Below are 20220 nucleotides of genomic sequence, written 5' to 3'. Positions count from 1 at the left end.
CTACAACGTCCTCAAGATGCCTGGAAGCGGCGGAGTCATCACGATCGCCTGCGACGAGAAGGAAGCAGTACGTTCTCTGGAGCGCGCCTACCAGACTGCAGCGATCGAGAGCTCCGACAGAGACGGAGCCGTCTTCGCCATGATGACCGCCCCTAAGAAGAAGAAGCAACTGCCCAACTCTCAGGCCTCGGGGGCTCCCGACGGCACCACTTCAAGCTCCGCGCGTGCTGACGAGGCACCCTCCGCCCTCGCATAGGGAGGCATGCCTGGCGCCCCTCTTAGGACGGGCTCGGGGGCTCCCCTCAGGGGGACCCTGGACCTGGTCGTGAGGGAGGTGCCCGGGCACCACCCGCGGGCGCGCCCCGCCGTGCGTTGTCATGAGCCCAGCGTGAGCCTCATAATGCTGGGGGATCAGGACACTATCGACCTAGCTACCAAGGAACCTTACCCACCTACTCAAGACCCAAGCAACCAGTTTCGCGTCTGCATCGACATCCCGAGACTCAACAGGGCTGCCGCCCAGGGCCTCTTCCAGCCGATGGCGGGCGGCTGGAGGAGGGCCTTCCCTCTGGCCCGCAACGCGGCCGCCACGTGCCAGCACTTCGTACAACAGGCCATGGGGGCCCAAGAGGCTCAGCGGCAGGCGGTCCTGACGGAGCAGGACCAGGACCCCCGCGACCGCTGAGGGCCTCCAGAGCCCCTGGGCCTTGGGAGCATGGCTCTCCTCAAGAGCAACCTGCAAGGCTCGCGTCTCCAGCTACCCCAACTCCTCTTCAGCGGCAAATACCAGGTGATGTCTCAGGTATTTCGTCGAGGGCGCCCCTCGGGCTGCATCATCCTCGAGCTGCTGGGGGCTTACCCCCCACAGCTGTCTCTTTTTGCGCATGAATCAGAACTGGTTTCTTCCTTCTGCATTATCTATATGGTTGGCACCCTCACCGCCACTAAGGTCATGAGACCTTGTGAGCCTCTGCGACCGCCCCATGATTAAGGACCGGCACGGCGTCTATGCTCGGGTCCGTCCCTGCAGCGTCGCTAAACCCAAGGGCTGAGCTCTATCTCGCGAGCCATTCCTGTGATATCACCTCCTGTGGTCCTTGGTGCCTTGTTCTCGCATGGGCTAATCGTTGGTGGGTAAGTAGGGGCCCGTGGCAGCTGCCTCGCTCCCGCGGGAACCGCATGCCAGTTGTTTATATTTTGGACTATAGCATGAGAAGACTGGGCACGGCATCTGTGCTCGGGTCCGTCCCTGCAGCGTCGATAAATCCAGCGGCTGAGCTCTGTCTTACGGGCCGGTCCCGCTAACGTCACCTCCTGGGGTCGTTGGTGTTGCGGCCTACTCATGCAATGCCCTCTGGAGATGCATTCGGGGCAGGTCTAGGCAACCCATCTCTTTTCACGTTTTGCAGAAGAAGACTTAGGCGCAACCCGCCTCAGGCGCAACCCGCCTTAGGGTAGGGTCTCGCGAGTGATGCGTAAGCTCGCGAGAACTTCCTCAGACTCGTTCAGCTCGGCCTGAGGAGGGCCCATATACACCCTAGCTGTCCCGCCGTGCAAGCCACATGTCCGAACGGGCTGTACACGCCCGGGAGTCTCTCCCGGTGGGAGGCTCCCCTCCCACAATCCAGTGGAAGTGCTTAGCTCCACGCTGGCAAGACCGAGGAGCGGTTGTGCCCAAGAACCAGTGGAAGCACCAAGCTCCACACTGGCCGATACGACCGAGGAGCGGTTATGCCCACACTCCGCGAAGTGTGGTAGCTCTATGCTCCGCGCTAGTTATAAACAACTGAGGGCGGCCCCCATCGGTCGCACCAACCTCAGGGAGCTTTTCAGCTCACGATGCTCACAGCTTCTCCTTGGAAGGGTATCGCGAGGGGGGCTAGGCACGGGGGCTATGCTCAGGTCGCGCCTGGCAGACGCCACCCTACCAGGTGCCTAGACACCTGGCTTTCTTGCGCCCCCATCCTAGGCGAAGGCTCGTGAGCAAGGTATGGTGCTCGTTCTCCCTCATGAGAGTCGTCCATACGTCAAGGGGGACCCCTGGGCATCGCGACCCAGGGGCCTCACTAGTCACGTAGCCCCTCATTCCTTGAGCCTGCCCTGGTGACCCGGAGGGCTCAATGGCGATCGAGGTATGCGCGGGGCTGGGCCCTGCTGACGCAGAGCACTTAAGCAAACATGAATGGAAGCAAGCACGGAAATCACATAATTCAAAGCCTAGCTATTACAATAAAGCTCAAGTTCATCAAATTCAAACAAGTCTCACGCCTCCTCGAGGCACTCGCATTCTCCTCAGCAGGAATAGGTCAGGCATCGCCGGACGCGCCGGCATCAGCTTCCGCCTCTTCAGACGCATCAGCAGTAGCCGGAAGGAACCCCTCCACCAGCTCTTTGACCTTCTCCGCCACACACTCAATAGCCGCGCCCTCCAGGCTCGTAGCCAGCGGCTGGGATAGCATGGCCAGGTCGAAGCTGGGGTCATGAAGGAAGAAATGGCCGCACACCTGCGCCAAGGCAGAGGTAAGAAGCGACCGGCCTTCAGTATCAGCTAACTGACTGATTGCAGATGCCACGTCGCCAGGGCCTTCACGAGTGCAGCTAGGAGCCCGGTGGCGCTATCCTCCGGGGTGGCCAGCGACTCTTCGAACCCCTCCCGGTAGGCGATCCACAGCAGCCTGCGGGCCTCGAGCTCGAAGGCGGCGAGGGCCTCATAGCCTACCGTCACCGTCTTCTCCGAGGCTGCGAGGGCGTCCTCCCTGGCCTTCAGCTCGTCCTCGCGCTTGGCTTGGGACGCCTTGGCTTCCTCGGCCTCTGTCTTCAGCTTCTCCAGGCTCGCACGGTCGACGAGCTGCTCCTCCTGCAATCATGATGTCTCGGCCTTCTCGCCCTGGAGCTCCTTCTTCAACCTCTCAAGCTCCAGGGCGTGCTTCGCGCTCTCCTCACGAAGGGCCTTAAGCTCGTCCTCCGCCTCCTGACGACACTTCTCGGAGGACGCTGCCTGGGCCTCTGCGGTCTCCCGCGCCCTTGCAGCCGAGGCAGCCTCCTCCTGACCCTCGGCGAAGGCCGCCGAAGCCTGACTCCAGGTGGCCTACACGGACTTCTCCGCTTGCATCCACCCCGAGAGTAGGCCCAAGTGGGCGCCCACCGCACGGTCATCACCATCCTGAAAGACAACGCGGAGCTGGTTCAGCGCAGCGAAGGCTGCCTCCAAGGCCTCGGGACCAGATCTCACCTGCTGACGAGGGGGCGCCACCACGACCGCCTGCTCGGCCGAGAGCTTGGGGGCTCCCGGTCCCTCCGCTGGCACAGCGGGAGTAGGGGTCACCCGGCCCTCGCGAGGAACTACAGCGGAGTCCCCTGGGGGCATCGCCACCACGTGCTCAGTAGTTTGGCTGGCTGAGGCGAGTGGCACCACGGCGGCAGCGGCAGCAGCAGCAGGAGGGGCGGGACTTCGAGAAGTGGCCCCTCCCTTCATCTTCTTCAGCACGCCACCAATGCTATTGCATCAAGAAACGCGCGTCAGAAGCGCAATGGGCAATAGAACAACGGAAGAACCTGCACTCACGCGTCGGAAGCCTGGCGCGCCCTCCTCTTCGCCAGCAGATCGGCAGCGGTTTCCTTCGCTGGGGGCACGCCGTTGGCCCGAACGTTGGCAAGATGCGAGGCCAAAGATTTGGGCATAACAGTGGCTGCTGGCCTGGCCGGGGCAGAGCTCCGCCTGGGAGTCGCTACGTCGCCCCCTACGGACGAAGAGCGTCCAGATCGACGCGGGGTGACGGCCTTGGGCTGCCCAACGACTCCAGCCCTCGGCGGCAGCTCCTCAACGGATCCCGCGGAGGAGGCATCATCAAGATTCAGGTCCAGGTCCCCGAGGGCCTTCTCAGAGTCTTCCTTCTCCTCCTCGCTCTCCTCTTCGCCACCAGAAGACACATCAACCGTGGTCGGAGCAGGCGCGGCCACCTCGACATAGCCCGACACGGCCTCCAACCGCTCGGCCTTGTCAGGATGGCGGTACAGCAGTAGGTGGGCCATCGGAAGGTCCGCAGGCATCGTCTCCAGGAGAACGCTTGAGGTGAAGTCCAGATCAGAGGAGGGCAGCATCCCCGAGCGTAGTCGGAGCTTGTCGTCGTCCCCCATCAACTCCCGCATGGGATGCGAGTGCGCCTGGAGTGGCGCCAGGCGCTGCCTTAGGAACTCCTTCACGATCTGTCCCCCTTCGAGCCTCGAGGCCATATCAGCCTCAATCCTCGCCAACACAGGCCCAGCCTCAGGATCAGTAATCTTCACATGGCTTCAGCAGGCGCGCTTCCACGGACGGGTGGTAGGCAGCGCCAGCAATGGGTGTGTGCGCTGAGCATCCAGATAGACCCATCTCTTCCGATGGGTGTCTATCTTCTTCCCCGCCTTCATCAACCGGCAGCCCTTGCGCTGAAAGACGAAGGAGATGCACGCTGAACACGGGCCCTGCTCGTACAGCCAGACGGCGAAGAGGTGGCGGAAGAGGGCGACAGTCGGCCTCACCCCCACGAACGCCTCGCAATTGAAGGCAAACAGCGACAAGACGAGGAGGGAGCGAGGCTGGATATGAAGGGCGTGCACCTGGTAGTGGTCCAAGATGGCGTAGAAGAATTCAGAGAAGGGTGGCACAAGCCCAACAGAAATGCTGTGGAGGAAGAAGGGGTAGAAGGTCATCGTCAAAGCCGGCGCAGTAGCCGACCCGACCAGGATCTTTGTCGGGCCATGCTCGTTATGCTCGCTTGACAGGAAGGACTGGACTTCTGCATAGTCCCCCTCCGTGGAGACGGAAGACTCCTCGAGCGCCGCCACGGGAGAGGAACCAGACCCAAGCAGTTGCGTGGCACCCTTGCCCTTCTTCGCCATTGCCGAAGGCATCAGGGAAGGCAAGGGATCCGAGGAGATCGGAGGCGGAGGAGAAGGGGATCTGAGCAAGAAGAAAGGGGAGCAGTAACCCCTGTGCGGCAAAGGCAATATCTTTTGTCAAGTCACAAAGTTACCAAGGCTGCATGGGGAGTGGAGTCGACACGTCCCATCCAACCGTCACGCGCCGGCCTGGCTCGCAGTCTTTGGGGCCCGTGGTGCTTCGTCCTCGCCTAGTCTTCGACCAGAAGACAACTCTACGCGCGCCTTGGGCCCGGGGGCTACTGTCGGTGTACTGGGAACCAGGGTACCCAGACTTGCCTGTCTACGGCCCACGTCGTGTTCCTGGTACGGCCCGGTAAGGCCCAGCTGATTGACCGTTTGCTCAAGACCCTCGCGAGGGGGCCAGCCCTCACGAGGAGAACGACCAAGACCCCCTCAGGGAGCGGCCTCACCTAGGCTGCTCCGGAGGGGCGACCAAGACCTCTCCCTAGAGTGGCCTCGGCTAGGCTGCTTCGGGAGGGCGGAGATCTCAAGGCAACGGCTGCCTAAGGAGGAGGCAGTGACGCAAGCCATAACGAACCATGCCAGCATGCGCCAGCGGGTGCAGTTTCCATATCGGTGCAAAGGAGACCACACAGACGCAGGTTCCCGAGGGGCGAGACAAAGGTTTCCCCTTTGGTGCAACAAGACCGAAAACCACAAGGACGGCAGGAAGGATGTCATCGCCGAGCCCACCACCGCGTCACCGCCTGCCCTCTTTGCAGGCGAAGACCACCTTTTGTCAGGATAAGAGCGTCCTTGTGTTCCCGCTCAAATGGCCGTTGTGGGATTCCCTTCACGCCTAAACATTTCGGGGGAAGAGGACCCTGGCCGCCTATATAAGTAGCTAGGGTTCCATCATAGAGGGGAGGGACCCATGGAGACTTAGACTAGAAAGGGAGCAAGAACATCCACCTCCTCACCCTTCTTGAGCTCACCTCCGGAGCTCAGGAAACGACTGTACTTGTTCATACTCGAGCCCTCGCGAGGCCAATCCACTAAAGCAGGACATAGGGTTTTACACCGCAAGGTGGCCTGAACCTGGGTAAACTCTTGTGTGCTCTACTTGTTTGCTTGCTTGCATCCCATTCCCACCACCAGGAGAAGAGCGAGGCACTAGGTAGACGTGTAGTGGGGGAGATCTTCGTCACGCCCTTGTGTTCGAATCTTAAGGGTTTTACGGAGCCCGAAATCTGACAATATTATTTTTCCTGCAGTGCATTCCTTGCTCTGCCAGAACACATGTACTCAAGATGCTCGGCCTTGCCAGAACTGAATACACCAGTTTAATGGCTCAGTGAAGACAAGCCATGGATATAAGTTTCGAGTTCGGTTCATGAACCAAGAAGATTGCTTCTTTTTTTATGGCCGAACTTGGATAAACTTTGTCAAGTGTTACGGACTAAAAGTTGGCGCATGAATGTTGATGGAAATAGCAGAACCTGGACTCATCTTCACTGAGATCTTCCTCCCCGACGTCATTCCAATTGTTCATCCATGTTAGTTTTGTATCTGGTTCTTGCTTCTTCCCTCGATTACTTCTTAATCCACCTATTCTGTCTAACTAATCACAATATAACTTTAGAAGTCGCAACAAATCTCTCATGAAGATGCTACTTCTAACTAATATTTTCTTATAATTGGTGGCACGTGTAGCTTTTTTTAGAGTTAAGTAGGCTACTCGTTTGTTATTCTATAAGAACTCGGCTGTTACTCATGGCACTGAAGTTGACTTGGACGACATCCACAAGTTCCTACACTTTATTAATCATCTTGAGGTCCTTGTGGGGCGTTTCAATGGTGGAAGGCCAAGTGGGATATGTGCGCCACTGCTGCAGTCGTTGAACAGGTCCAACTGTGTTGAGATACTTATGGTACGAGTTGTTTTCTGTTATATATGTTGTTCATAAACTCTTGCTTATGCACAGTTTTATAGCTGTGATCTTCTTGAAATAGGAACTGCCCAGGTCTATTGTTCCTATACAGATGCCTGACCATGGTCGGGTCAGACTTGCGCTTTGTCACAACATGATGTTTATGTCGACCTACTCCATTCCCCTTGGAGGTGAAAAGATACTTATTCATGGGTGGTCTCAAATAATGAAGGCCCGTCCATCTTGGAGAATAGGACAGAAGATTATGTTCCTGCTTTTCCATGGCTCTAAAGCGAATATCCTGTTTATTGACCACATTGCGAGATGAAGCCACTTTTAGAAGGTTGTGGATGCGTAGGGTGGCGCCTGGGCCTTGTCATGGGGCTTGGCGGCCTCACCCTTTGGTTAACTGTAGGCCAAGTAGCATTGTTCGAGGCGTGCTTTGTACGGTTGAACCTGTATAAGTACTCATACTGCTTTCAGCTATGGTTGTTAAGTGCCCCTGCTAGTTTTAGTTAAGGTTGTTAAGTACTCCTACTGCTTTTACAGTCTGCCATGTTTCTTCAGTCATGTCTTCTTCTAGCCACCAAAACCAAACCTGCGCCAGCGGGGCCGCCTACTTCCGCCTCCCACGGCTGGTTGCGCCTCAGCGCACGCATCGCCGCCCCACCGTCTCCAAAATCATTAACATCGACCTTCGAGGCCTCGCCGTCGTCCTCCATGCGCTTTGCTGCACTCGTGGTGGTGCCGCCCTCTCGCGTTGTCAACATTGGTCAACAAACAAGAGGAATCAGTAGAGGACTGTACATGGAGAGGATGACCGTAGGGACCCACCATGTCCATGGCTGGACGCAAGGAAGTTCCTCATTTTTTGTTATATATATATACACACACTCCATTCTCAGTGTATGGAAAAAGAAAATGCTTCCTGCTAGTGGTTTCCTGACATCTGGGACCCACGACATTGTCAGCGTATATAATCAATAGACAAGAGAACGGCACAAGATCGGCTGACACCTGGGACGTAGCTACTCGAGTAGTATTTTTTTGTTACTGTTGAGACGGAGCAGGGTTTCAACTGCGTTGTGGCCCGTCTAGCCCAGCCCAACTATTTTTTGTTTGTGAAAATGAGCCCAATTTATTTTTTCTGAAGAATACCCAATCCAGGCCTACTATTTTTCTATGCCCTGATGGGTTGCAACTCTTTCAAGACGCCTGCAAATCTTGAAAGTAATATGAAATGGGCTTTAAATATAAAAAACTTATGACAAATTGGCAATTATTTTATAATTTCTGAATTTTTCACATTTTCATATTCCAATTTCACTGGGCTTTAACCTAATTCAAATATATATTCAAAGTACTTTAAATCTGGCTCGACATTTCAGTATTAAAAATAGTTTGGAACCCACAGAAATATGCGAACTTTCATTTAAATTTTTAACCCTGGCCCTGACCAACAAAAAACAACAAACTGCAATAAATTGCATAAGAAGTTGCAATGAGCTATATATAAATTATTAAAAAATAGGGAATGGTCTGACTTGTGGGCCTATTAAGTTGACGCGTATGCAAGATTTTTTTACTTATTATATACGACAACAAATGATTCTAGCAGACGTAACCGTTGGATGTCAATCCAACGGCCGTCGTGTTTCTTCAATCTCTGATCTTCTTGCTCCAGCCGCCAAATCCAGTGCCGGCGGGACCGCCTGCTCCCGCCTCCCGTGGCCGGCTGTGCTACCGCGCAGGCCTCACCGCCCCCTACTACTCCCACCGCTGGCCAAGCCATCCCACTACTCACCCACATCCCTCCACTGCTATGGCTTCGCCACCTCCAGGCCATTCCCTGCCTGGGTCTCGCCGTCGTCCATCACGTTGGTCTTCTCGGCACGGCGTGGTCAACGTTGTCAACAAACGACAACATCAGAAGAGGGACGTACATGGAGAGGCTGACAGTTGGGACCCACATGGTCCATGGCCGCACGCAAGCAAGTACCTCCTTATTACACCAAAAAGAACGAATACTCCCGCTGACAGCTCGGACCCACCAGCTATATCTTCGCACGCAAGGAAGTGCCTCCTTATTACGCACAAAAAATGAATACCCCCCCTGCTAGCTGGGACCCACCATAGTGGGAGGCTGACTTGTGGGCCTACTAAGTTGACGCGGACGGGGGCTTTGTCAACTTAGTCAACAAACAATTCTATCACCAGGGACCGTTGGATTGTTAACACCCAACAGTCATCCTGCTTCTTCAGCCTCTGATTTTCTTGCTCCAGCCGTCGACACCACTGTGTGCTCTTGCCTCCCGTGGCCGGCTGTGCTGCCTCGGAGGCCTCACCACCCCTACTACTCCCACCGCTGGCCAGGCCCTGCAGCGATGGCAGCCTCACACCGCAGCCCAACCAGTGAACCCTCTCCGCGTGGGCATCCACTACCGCGTCTTCCCCAACTTCGCGTCGTTCCCTTCCTAGGCCACGCCATCGTCCACCGCCGTGCTGCTCTCGGCGCGACGTAGTCAATGTGGTCAACGAACGACTTCCATCGGAAGAGTACTGTATGTTGAGAGGCTGACAGCTGGGTCCATGGCCACAGCAAGGAAGTGCCTCCTTATTACGCACAAAATAATTATTCCTCCACCTAACAGTAGGGACCCACCGGATGGGCCACCGTATTTTGCGGAAAAAAACATTCCCCCTGACTGCTGGGACCCACCAGCTACATCTTCGCACCCAAGGGAGTGCGTCCATATTACGGGCAAAAAAATGATTCGCCCCCTGACTACTGGGACCCACCAGCTACATCTTCACACGCAAGGAAGTGTCTGACAGTCGAGACCCACCCGGTCGAAGCGTACGTAGCGTTGTCATTCTGGTCGTGAACGTGTACGTACATACTGCTCGATGTAGAGGCGCGCACGTGTGGTAGTAGAGGTGCGCACGTGTCGTAGTAGAGGCGCGCACGTAGCATGTACACGTACGTACAGCGGCCAGGGTGCAAGAAAGTAAATACGGCCATGTACGTACATACGGGCTGGGTCTCGAACGCCTACTCGCGCATACGTACGGCCAAGGCTCGTGTACATGGCTGTGGCTAGGTTGGAACGGAGAAACTACGTCGTCATCGTGTTCATGGGGAGGCAACGGAATGCTCATGTTCATCGGGAGGCAACGGAACGCGTGCTGTTCATCGGGAGCCAACCAGATTGGACGGAACAACCGATGGAAACGAGGCCTGGCGTACCACAGAACGGAGGAAACGGCCTTGTGTTTGACCTGCCACGGTCGAAACGGGATCATGTTCATCCTGAGGGGTCTGGTGTACCGCAAAACGGAGGAAACAGACCTCCTACGATGGAAACAGGGTCCTGTTGATCGGGAGGGGTGTGGCGTACCGGAAAACGGAGGAAACGAACTTGTGTTGGAGCGCTACGATCAAAACGGGGGTCATGTTCATCGGGAGAGGTGTGGCGTACCGCAAAACGGGACTCCACGGGATACTGTTCACCTCCACCGTCGACCTCCTCCAGCCTCCACGGGCTATTGTTCATCCACCATCGACCTCCTACAGCCTCCACCTGCGACTGTTCATCCACGGGCTCCTGTTCATCCAGCCTCCACCGCGCGCTTCTCCATCGGCTACTGTTCAACCAGCCCTCTCCACGGGGTCCTGTTCAACCACCCCTCCACGGGCTACTGTTCATCCAGCCCTCCACCGGCTACTGTTCAACCAGCCCTCCACCGGCTACTGTGCATCCAGCCCTCACGGGGTCCTGTTCATCCAGCTCTCCACGGGGTCCTGTTCATCCACCGGCTCGATCGACCGGGATCCTGTTCATCTAGCTGCAACGGCCTCTACTTCCACGGGGTCTTGTTCATCCAACCCCCCACCGGGAACTGTTCATCCAAACCCCCCAACAACGCTCACTGTTCATCAAGAGGCAGCATCGATCGGCTTCAGTTAGCAGCAGTAGTGAAGGAATCACTCGGGTTCACTTAACAGGAAGGGATCGATCGATCGCTCGGGTTCATTAACGCGTAGCCTGCAGTGCAATCACTCGGGTTCAGTTAGAGCGCAACACCTCACACACGCGCACGTACGTATAAGAGAAATGTGCATCGCTCGGCCCCCGACCACCCACCGTAACCGGGAACTCCCCCGATATTTTCCCTGCCCTCGCTTCTACCACGGTTTTCTCCATCATGGACGGCCCAAAGAATGTCATGCAGCTGCGTCTCCGGCCCGCCCAGGACGGAAAGCCCATTTTCTGTCATGATTTTTTGTCATAGAAGTAGAACCCCACCACATCTATGATGATACCAGGTTTTGTCACAATTATCATCATACAAGTGTCATAAGCATGACAGAAAAAAATTGTTTGGCCCAAAATGCCACAGATGTGTCTTTTTTTGTAGTGTTGGTGGTAAGAAGTATGACGATCACCGCCCACAACTCTTTGTTTTCTACTCGTGCATATCATCTACGCATAGACCTGGCTAGAATGCCACTGTTGGGGAATGTAGCATGCAATTTCAAAAAAATTCCTACGCTCATGAAAGATCTATCTAGGAGATGCATAGCAATGAGAGGGGGAGAATGTGTCCATGTACCCTCATAGACCGAAAGCGGAAGCGTTTGACAACACAGTTGATGTAGTCGAACTTCTTCTTGTTCCGACCGATCAAGCATCAAACGTACGGCACCTCCGAGTTATGCAGACGTTAAGCTCAATGACGTCCCTCGAACTCTTGATCCAGCAAACTGTCGAGGGAGAGTTCCGTCAGCACGACGGCGTGGTGACGTTCATGGTGAAGTTATCCGTGCAGGGCTTCGCATAAGCACTACGTGAATATGACCGGAGACGTAAATTGTGGAGAGGGGGGCCACACACGGCTAACAATGTTTGTTGTGTGTTCTAGCGGTGCTCCCCTTCATATATATATATATATATATATATATAAACCCCAAGTAGGAGGAATCCTACTAGGGGTCCTCCCAATTTGGCCTCCCCCCTTTTCTATTCCTATTCGGAGTAGGAAGGGAAGAGGGGGAAGGGGGAATCCGATTCCCTTTTTCCTTTCCTCCTTCCCCTTTTCTACTCCAATTTGGCCAGCCCATATGGAGGGGCGCAACAGCCCCTTTGTGGCTTGTGTGTTTCCCCTCTTGGCCCATAAGGCCCATATCTTTTGCCGGGGTGCCTGGAACCTCTTTTGGTGACCCGATATGTACCTGGTACCCTCCAGAACACTTCCGGTGTCTGAATACATCATATATATATATATATCAATCTTTACCTCTCGACCATTTTGAGACTCCTCATTGTGTCTGTGATCTCATCCGGGACTCTGAACAACATTCAGTCACCAAATCACATAACTCACATAATACAAATCGTCATCAAACGTTAAGCGTGCGGACCCTACGGGTTCGAGAACTATGTAGACATGACCAAAACAGCTCTCTGGTCAATAACCAATTTCGGAACCTGGATGCTCATATTGGTTCCTACATATTCTACGAAGATCTTTATCGGTCGAATCGCATAACAACATACGTTGTTCCCTTTGTCATCGGTATGTTAGTTGCCCGAGATTCGATCGTCGGTATCCTCATACCTAGTTCAATCTCGTTACCGGCAAGTCTCTTTACTCGTTCTATAATACATCATCCCGCAACTAACTCATTAGTCACATTGCTTGCAAGGCTTATCATGATGTGCATTACCTATTTGCCTTGCGATCTACTTTCTCATCTATTTGCCTTGCGATCTACTTTTCCTTTGCATTTTTATTCAGATCTATTAAACCAAAAAATACAAAAATACCTTGCTGTGTTTTATCTTTATTTATTTTATTTGGCGTTTGATCTATCAATCTACTACAATTTACCTCACGTCTGTTTGCCTATCTTGAGGCGCTCTACCCCGGAAGGTATTGACAACCCTTTAACACCTCGGGTTGCGAGGTGTTGTTATTTTTGTGCAGGTGCTGCTTACGTTGTGTTGCTTGGTTCTCCTTCAATACCTTGGTTTCATAACTGAGGGAAATACCTACTGTCGTTGTGCTACATCATCCCTCCCTCTCCAGGGAAATACCGACGTAGTTCCAGCTACCATCAAGGAGAATTTCTGGCGCCGTTGCCGGTGAGGATCTTCAACATAACCAGGTTCCTAATCACATATCTCATCTCCTTCCAATTTACATTATTGCCATTTGCCTCTTGTTTCCCTCTCCCACACTTCACAAAAAATTGCCGTTTTATTCGCCACTCTTTTCCGTTCGACGTTCTCTTGCTTTCTAGTCTCGATGGCTAGCGTCCCTACCCCTCCTTTGTCACCAGATTTTGAAGTCTCGTACTTCAAACAAAGAGAAGGAGAAAATTTTAAAGATGCATGGCTTATGGAATCGTATCATATTTCCAACTTAAAGGGGGACGCCAAGGTTTTGCTTTGTAATTTTTACATAGGATTGACTTTGCATCATAGACAACTTTCTGATTTCGCCGCTAAAGGAAATTGTATTTTTATGTTTTAATTAGTGTTTCTGCCAAGTAAAGACATTAGGGTCTTCTTGGGCAACAGTTGTTTGATCTTGCTGAAAAAACAGAAAGTTTTGCACTCATGGAAACAATTACCATTTTTACCAGAGAGTGATAAAATACCCATTCCAATTGCAGTAGATCAATATACAAAATAATCAGGACCTCCTAATTTGGCATAATTTTTGGAGTTACATAAGTATTGGAAATAGTCAGATTGCTACAGACTGTTCTGTTTTGACAGATTATGTTTTCTTTGTGTTGTGTGCTTATTTTGATGGCTCTATGGTTTTCTTTGATGAGTTTTTGACATAGAAAAGTTGGAATGCAGTAGATATAATACAAAAGCAAAATATGAATTGGTTTGATACATCACTTATAGTAGTGGTTTATTATTCTTAAACTAACGGATCTCACGAAGGTTCTTGTTGAGTTTTGTGTGATTGAAGTTTTCAAGTTTTGGGTTATCTTACGATGGATGAAGGGAGGATGTTAGAGCCTAAGCTTGGGAATGCCCCGGAATACCAAGCTATTATCCAAGAATGAGCAACCAACTAATGATCAAACTCCTAGGTAGGAAATCAAGAAATTCATTTGTAGCAAAAGGTTCCTTAATGATATCTAAAAAATTGGGGTGAACACTTATTGATTTGAGATCTTCATTTTTCTTACTAGAAGATTCACCCTTATTTTTAGGAACACAGATAAATTTGGCAACTTTGGTAGGAGGAGGATTTGAGGTGTTTTTAATGGCGGAGAAAGCGGACCCCAAGTTGGTAATAATATCTTCGAGTTTATCAATTCTAGTGGAATCTTGATCTATCATTTCATTGACTATGGGTTCATTTTCCTTAATATTTTTCAGAGTAACTCCTACTATAGATCCATATTAAGTACTTTGGTTGTGGATCTTTCTAACCAAATTTTCAATTAATTCAAGACAAAAGTTTAATATTGACATAAAAATAATAATACTTCAAGCATACTAACCAAGCAATTATGTCTTCTCAAAATAACATTGCCAAATAAAGCTCATCCCTACAAAATCATATAGTTTGGCCATGCTTCATTTTCGTCACACAAAATGCTCCCATCATGCACAACCCCGATGACAAGCCAAGCAATTGTTTCATACTTCAGTATTCTCAAACTTTTTCAACTTTCACGCAATACATGAGCGCGACCATGGACATAGCACTATAGGTGGAAAAGAATATGATGATGGAGGTTGTGTGGAGAAGACAAAAAAGGGAGAAAGTCTCACATCGACGCGTCTAATCAACGGGCTATGGAGATGCCCATCAATTGATGTCAATGCGAGGAGTAGGGATTGCCATGCAACGGATGCACTAGAGGTATAAATGTATGAAAGCTCAACAAAAGAAACTAAGTGGGTGTGCATCCAACTTGCTTGCTCACGAAGACCTAGGGCATTTTGAGGAAGCCCATTGTTGGAATATACAAGCCAAGTTCTATAATGAAAATTCCCACTAGTATATGAAAGTGACAAAATAAGAGACTCTCTATCATGAAGATCATGGTGCTACTTTGAAGCACAAGTGTGGAAAAAGGATAGTAACATTGTCCCTTCTCTCTTTTTCTCTCATTTTTTGCGGCTTCTCCTTTTTTTATTTGTCCTTTCTCTTTTTTTATTTCCTCACACGGGACAATGCTCTATTAATGATAATCATCACACTTCTATTTATTTACAACTCAAAAATTACAACTCGATACTAGAACAAAATATGACTCTATATGAATGCCTCCGACGGTGTACCGGGATGTGCAATGATTCAATAGTGACATGTATAAAAAATTATGAGCGGTGGCTTTGCCACAAATAAGATGTCAACTACATGATCATGCAAGGCAATATGGCAAAGATGAAGCGTGTCATAATAAACGGAATGGTGGAAACTTGCATGGCAATATATCTCGGAATGGCTGTGGAAATGCCATACTAGGTAGGTATGGTGGCCGTTTTGAGGAAGATATAAGGAGGCTTATGTGTGATAGAGCGTATGATATCACGGGTTTTGGATGCACTGGCGAAGTTTGGACCAACTCTCGAGGTGAGAAAGGGCAATGCACGATACCGAAGAGGCTAGCAATGATGGAAGGGTGAGAGTGCGTATAATCCATGGACTCAACATTAGTCATAAAGAACTGACATACTTATTGCAAAAATCTACAAGTCATCAAAACCAAGCACTATGCACATGCTCCTAGGGGATAGATTGGAAAGAAAAGACCATCACTCGTCCTCGACCGCCACTCATAAGGAGGACAATCAAAGAAACACCTCATGCTTCAAATTTGTTACACAACGGTTACCATAGGTGCATGCTAAGAGACTTGCAAGCCTCAACACAAGTATTTCTCAAATTCATAAATACTCAACTAGCATGACTCTAATATCACCATCTTCATATCTCAAAACAATCATCAAGTATCAAACTTCTCATAGTATTCAATGCACTCTATATGAAAGTTTTTATTATACCCATCTTGGATGCCTATCATATTAGGACTAATTTCATAACCATAGAAAATTACCATGCTGTTCTAAAAGACTCTCAAAATAATATTAGTGAAGCATGAGAGATCATAATTTCTATAAAATAAAACCACCACCATGCTCTAAAAAGATATCAGCGAAGCACTAAAGCAAAATTATCTAGCTCAAAAGATATAAGTGAAGCACATAGAGTATTCTAATAAATTCCGATTCATGTGTGTCTCTCCAAAAGGTTTGTATCAAGGATGATTATGGTAAACTAAAAAGAAAAGAATCAAATCATACAAGACGCTCCAAGCAAAACACATATCATGTGGTGAATAAAATATAGCCTCAAGTAAAGTTACCGATAGATGAAGACGAAAGAGGGGATGCCTTCCGGGGCATCCCCAAGCTTAGGATTTTGGTTGTCCTTGAATTTTATCTTGGGGTGCCTTGGGCATCCCTAAGCTTAGGCTCTTTCCACTCCTTATTCCAAAATCTATGTAATCTTTACCCAAAAACTTGAAAACTTCACAACACAAAACTCAACAGAAAATCTCATGAGCTCCGTTAGTATAAGAAAACAAACCACTACTTTAAGGTAATGTAATGAACTCATTATTTATTTATATTGGTGTTAAACCTACTGTATTATAACTTCTCTATGGTTCATACCCCCCCCCCCCCCGATACTAGCCATAGATTCATCAAAATAAGCAAACAACACACAGGAAACAGAATCTGTCAAAAACAGAACAGTCTGTAGAAATCTGGAGGTTTCGAGTACTTCTGTAACTCCAAAAATTCTGAAAATTAGGACGACCTAAATAATTTGTATATTGATCTACTTCAGTTGGAATTGGTATTTTACCGCTCTCTGGTAAAAAATTAAAATTATTCTCGTGAGCGCATACTTTCTGTTTTTATCAGCAAGATCAAACAAAAATCACCCAAGAAGATCCTAAAGGCTTTAATTGGCACAAACACTAATTAAAACATAAAAAACACAATCATAATAGAGGATAGATGATTCATTTATTACTAAATAGGAACAAAAACAAAATTTGGTTGCCTCCCAACAAGCGCTATCGTTTAACGCCCCTAGCTAGGCATAAAAGCAAGAATAGATCTAGGTATTGTCATATTTGGTATGCAATTCTTCAATTGAACACTTATAACCCTTAGGAGGTTCTTTGTTTTTGCTAATGATCAAACTACTAGGTAGGAAATCAAGAAATTCATTTGTATCAAAAGGTTCCTTAATGATATCGAAAAAGTTGGGGTGAACACTTATTGATTTGAGATCTTCATTTCTCTTACTAGAAGATTCACCCTTATTTATAGGAACATAGATAAATTTGGCAAGTTTGATAGTAGGAGGATTTGAGGTGTTTTTAATGGCGGAGAAAGCGGACCCCAAGTTGGTAATAATATCTTCGAGTTTATCAATTCAAGAGGAATCTTGATCTATATTTTCATTGACTATGGGTTCCTTTTCCTTAAGATTTTTCAAGTAACTCCTACTTTAGATCCATATTGAGTAATTTGGTTGTGGATATTTTTAACCAAATTTTCAATTAACTCTAGATTCACAATTTTATTTTCAACAATATCAAGCCTTTGTATCACATGTTCCAAAGTTAAAATAGTTCTATTGACCAAAAGAGGTGGTTGGCCTAACAAATCTATCATAGCATTATAAGAATCAAAAGTATGCTTCCCAAGAAATTCCCTCTGGTAATGGTGTCAAGACCATATCTATACCAAGGAGTGATGCCTACGTAAAAATTGCGAAGAAGAACGGAAGTAGATTGCTTTTTAATAGATCTATTTTGAGCATTGTAAATTCTATACCAAGCATCTTTTAGGTTTTCTCCCTCCCTTTGTTTAAAATTAAGAACTTCATTATTGGGAGTGTTAACAATGATAGGAGAACTGGCCACGAGGAAAATAAATGATCTAACACACAAGCACACAAGAAGCGACCGAAAAAAGAGGCGAACGGAAAAGGGGCGAATAAAATGGCAAAGGTGAAGTGAGGGAGAGGAAAACGAGAGGCAAATGGCAAATAATGTAATGCGAGGGAGAAGAGTTTGTGATGGGTACTTGGTATGTCTTGACTTGAGCGTAGATCTCCCGGGCAACGGCGCCAGAAATCCTTCTTGCTACCTCTTGAGCATGCGTTGGTTTTCCCTTGAAGAGGAAAGGGTGATGCAGCAAAGTAGCATAAGTATTTCCCTCAGTTTTTGAGAACCAAGGTATCAATCCAGTAGGAGATTACACGCAAGTCGCCTAGTACCTACAATAACAATCAAGAACTTCACAACCAACACGGTAAAGGGGTTGTTAATCCCTTCATGGCCACTTGCAAAAGTGAGATCTGATAAAGATAATAAGATAAATATTTTTGGTATTTTTGTTGTATAGATTGAAAAGTAAAGATTGCAAAATAAAATAAATAGTAAACTAGAATTGTAGATCGGAAACTTATATGATATAAAGTAGACCTGAGGGCCATAGGTTTCACTAGTGGCTTCTCTTGTGATAGCATGTATTACGGTGGGTGACAAATTACTATCGAGCAATTGATATAAGAGCGGATAGTTATGAGAATATCTAGGCAATGATTATGAAATATAGGCATCACGTCTGCGTCAAGTAGACCGAAATGATTCTGCATCTACTACTATTACTCCACACATCGACCCCTATCCAGCATGCATCTAGAGTATTAAGTTCATAAGAACAGAGTGACGCATTAGGCAAGATGACATGATGTAGAGGGACAAACTCAAGCAATATGATATAAACCCCAACTTTTTATCCTTGATGGCAATAATACAATACGTGCCTTGCTGCCCCTACTGTCACTCGGAAAGGACACCACAAGATTGAACCCAAAGCTAAGCACTTCTCCCATTGCAAGAAAGATCAATCTAGTTGGCCAAACTAAACCGATAATTCGAAGAGACTTGCAAAGATATCAAATCATGCATATAAGAATTCAGAGAAGAACCAAATATTGTTCATAGATAAACTTGATCATAAATCCACAATTCATCGGATCTCGGCAAACACACCGCAAAAGAATATTACATCGAATAGATCTCCAAGAACATCGAGGAGAACTTTGTATTGAGAACCAAAGAGAGAGAAGAAGCCATCTAGCTAATAACTATGGACCCGAAGGTCTGTGGTAAACTAGTCACACATCATCGGAGAGGCTATGGTGTTGATGTAGAAACCCTCCGTGATCGATTCCCCCTCCGGCAGATCTCCGGAAAAGGCCCCAGATGGGATCTCATGGGTACAGAAGGTTGTGGTGGTGGAAAAGTGGTTTCGTGGCTCCCCTGGATGTTTTTAGGGTATAAGAGTATATATAGGCAAAAGAAGTACGTCGGTGGAGCTACGAGGGGCCCAAGAGGGTGGGGGCGCGCCCTCCTGCCTCGTGGCCACCTCGTTGCATCTTTGACTTCCACTCTAAGTCTCCTGGATTGCGTTTGTTCTAAGAAAGATCCTCACGAAGGTTTCGTTCCGTTTGGGTTCCATTTGATATTCCTTTTCTACGAAACACTGAAATAGGCAAAAAACAGAAACTGGCACTGGGCCTCCGGTTAATAGGTTAGTCCCAAAAATAATATAAAAGAGCATATTAAAGCCCATTAAACATCCAATACAAATAATATAATAGCATGGAACAATAAAAAATTATAGATACATTGGAGACGTATCAACACACCTATTTGAGAGAGCCAAAATTATATCATGACTTGTTAGAATTGCTCTCTATGCTTCACTTAAATTGTTTATGAGCTCGGACTTGCTTTAGTGCTTCACTTGTATCTTTGTGAGCACGGTGTGCTTTGTTATTTTTGAAGAAATACTCTCTTGCTTCACTTAGATTTGTTTGAGAGTTAGTAAAATTTTCAACAAATTCTCTCTTGTTTCGATTAAATTATTTTGAGAGAAAGAAAATTAGTTATTATCATGATCTTCACTTATATTTGTTCGAGCTTATGAAAAGCAACACATGAAAATTAGTGCCAAAGTGATAGATATCCAAGAAGGATAAAGTAAAAAAAATGTCATGAAGATCATTGGACAAAATAAACTTGGTTCTTAGTAATAGTTTTGAGATATGATGATGTGATGTGTGAGTTATGTTGATGAGTAATTATGCTTTAGTAGGAATACTGGTGTTAAGGTTTGTGATTCCATATGCATGCACGAAAGTCAATAATCATGCAATGAAAATTATATCCTACTTGTGGTGCATTATTCGGTGTTAATTATGCTTAATGCTTGCTTATGAGATTATTCGTTTCTTGGTTGGTCACTTCTCAATCTTTTTGCTAGCCTTCATTTTTGCACTAAGTATGACCTCT

The sequence above is a fragment of the Triticum urartu genome, chromosome 1A (assembly GCF_056163025.1).
Source record: "Triticum urartu cultivar PI428250 chromosome 1A, HENAU_Tu73, whole genome shotgun sequence".
Taxonomy (NCBI): Eukaryota; Viridiplantae; Streptophyta; class Magnoliopsida; order Poales; family Poaceae; genus Triticum; species Triticum urartu.
The sequence above is the reverse complement of the archived record's forward strand: the minus strand, read 5'-3'. Positions refer to the sequence as shown.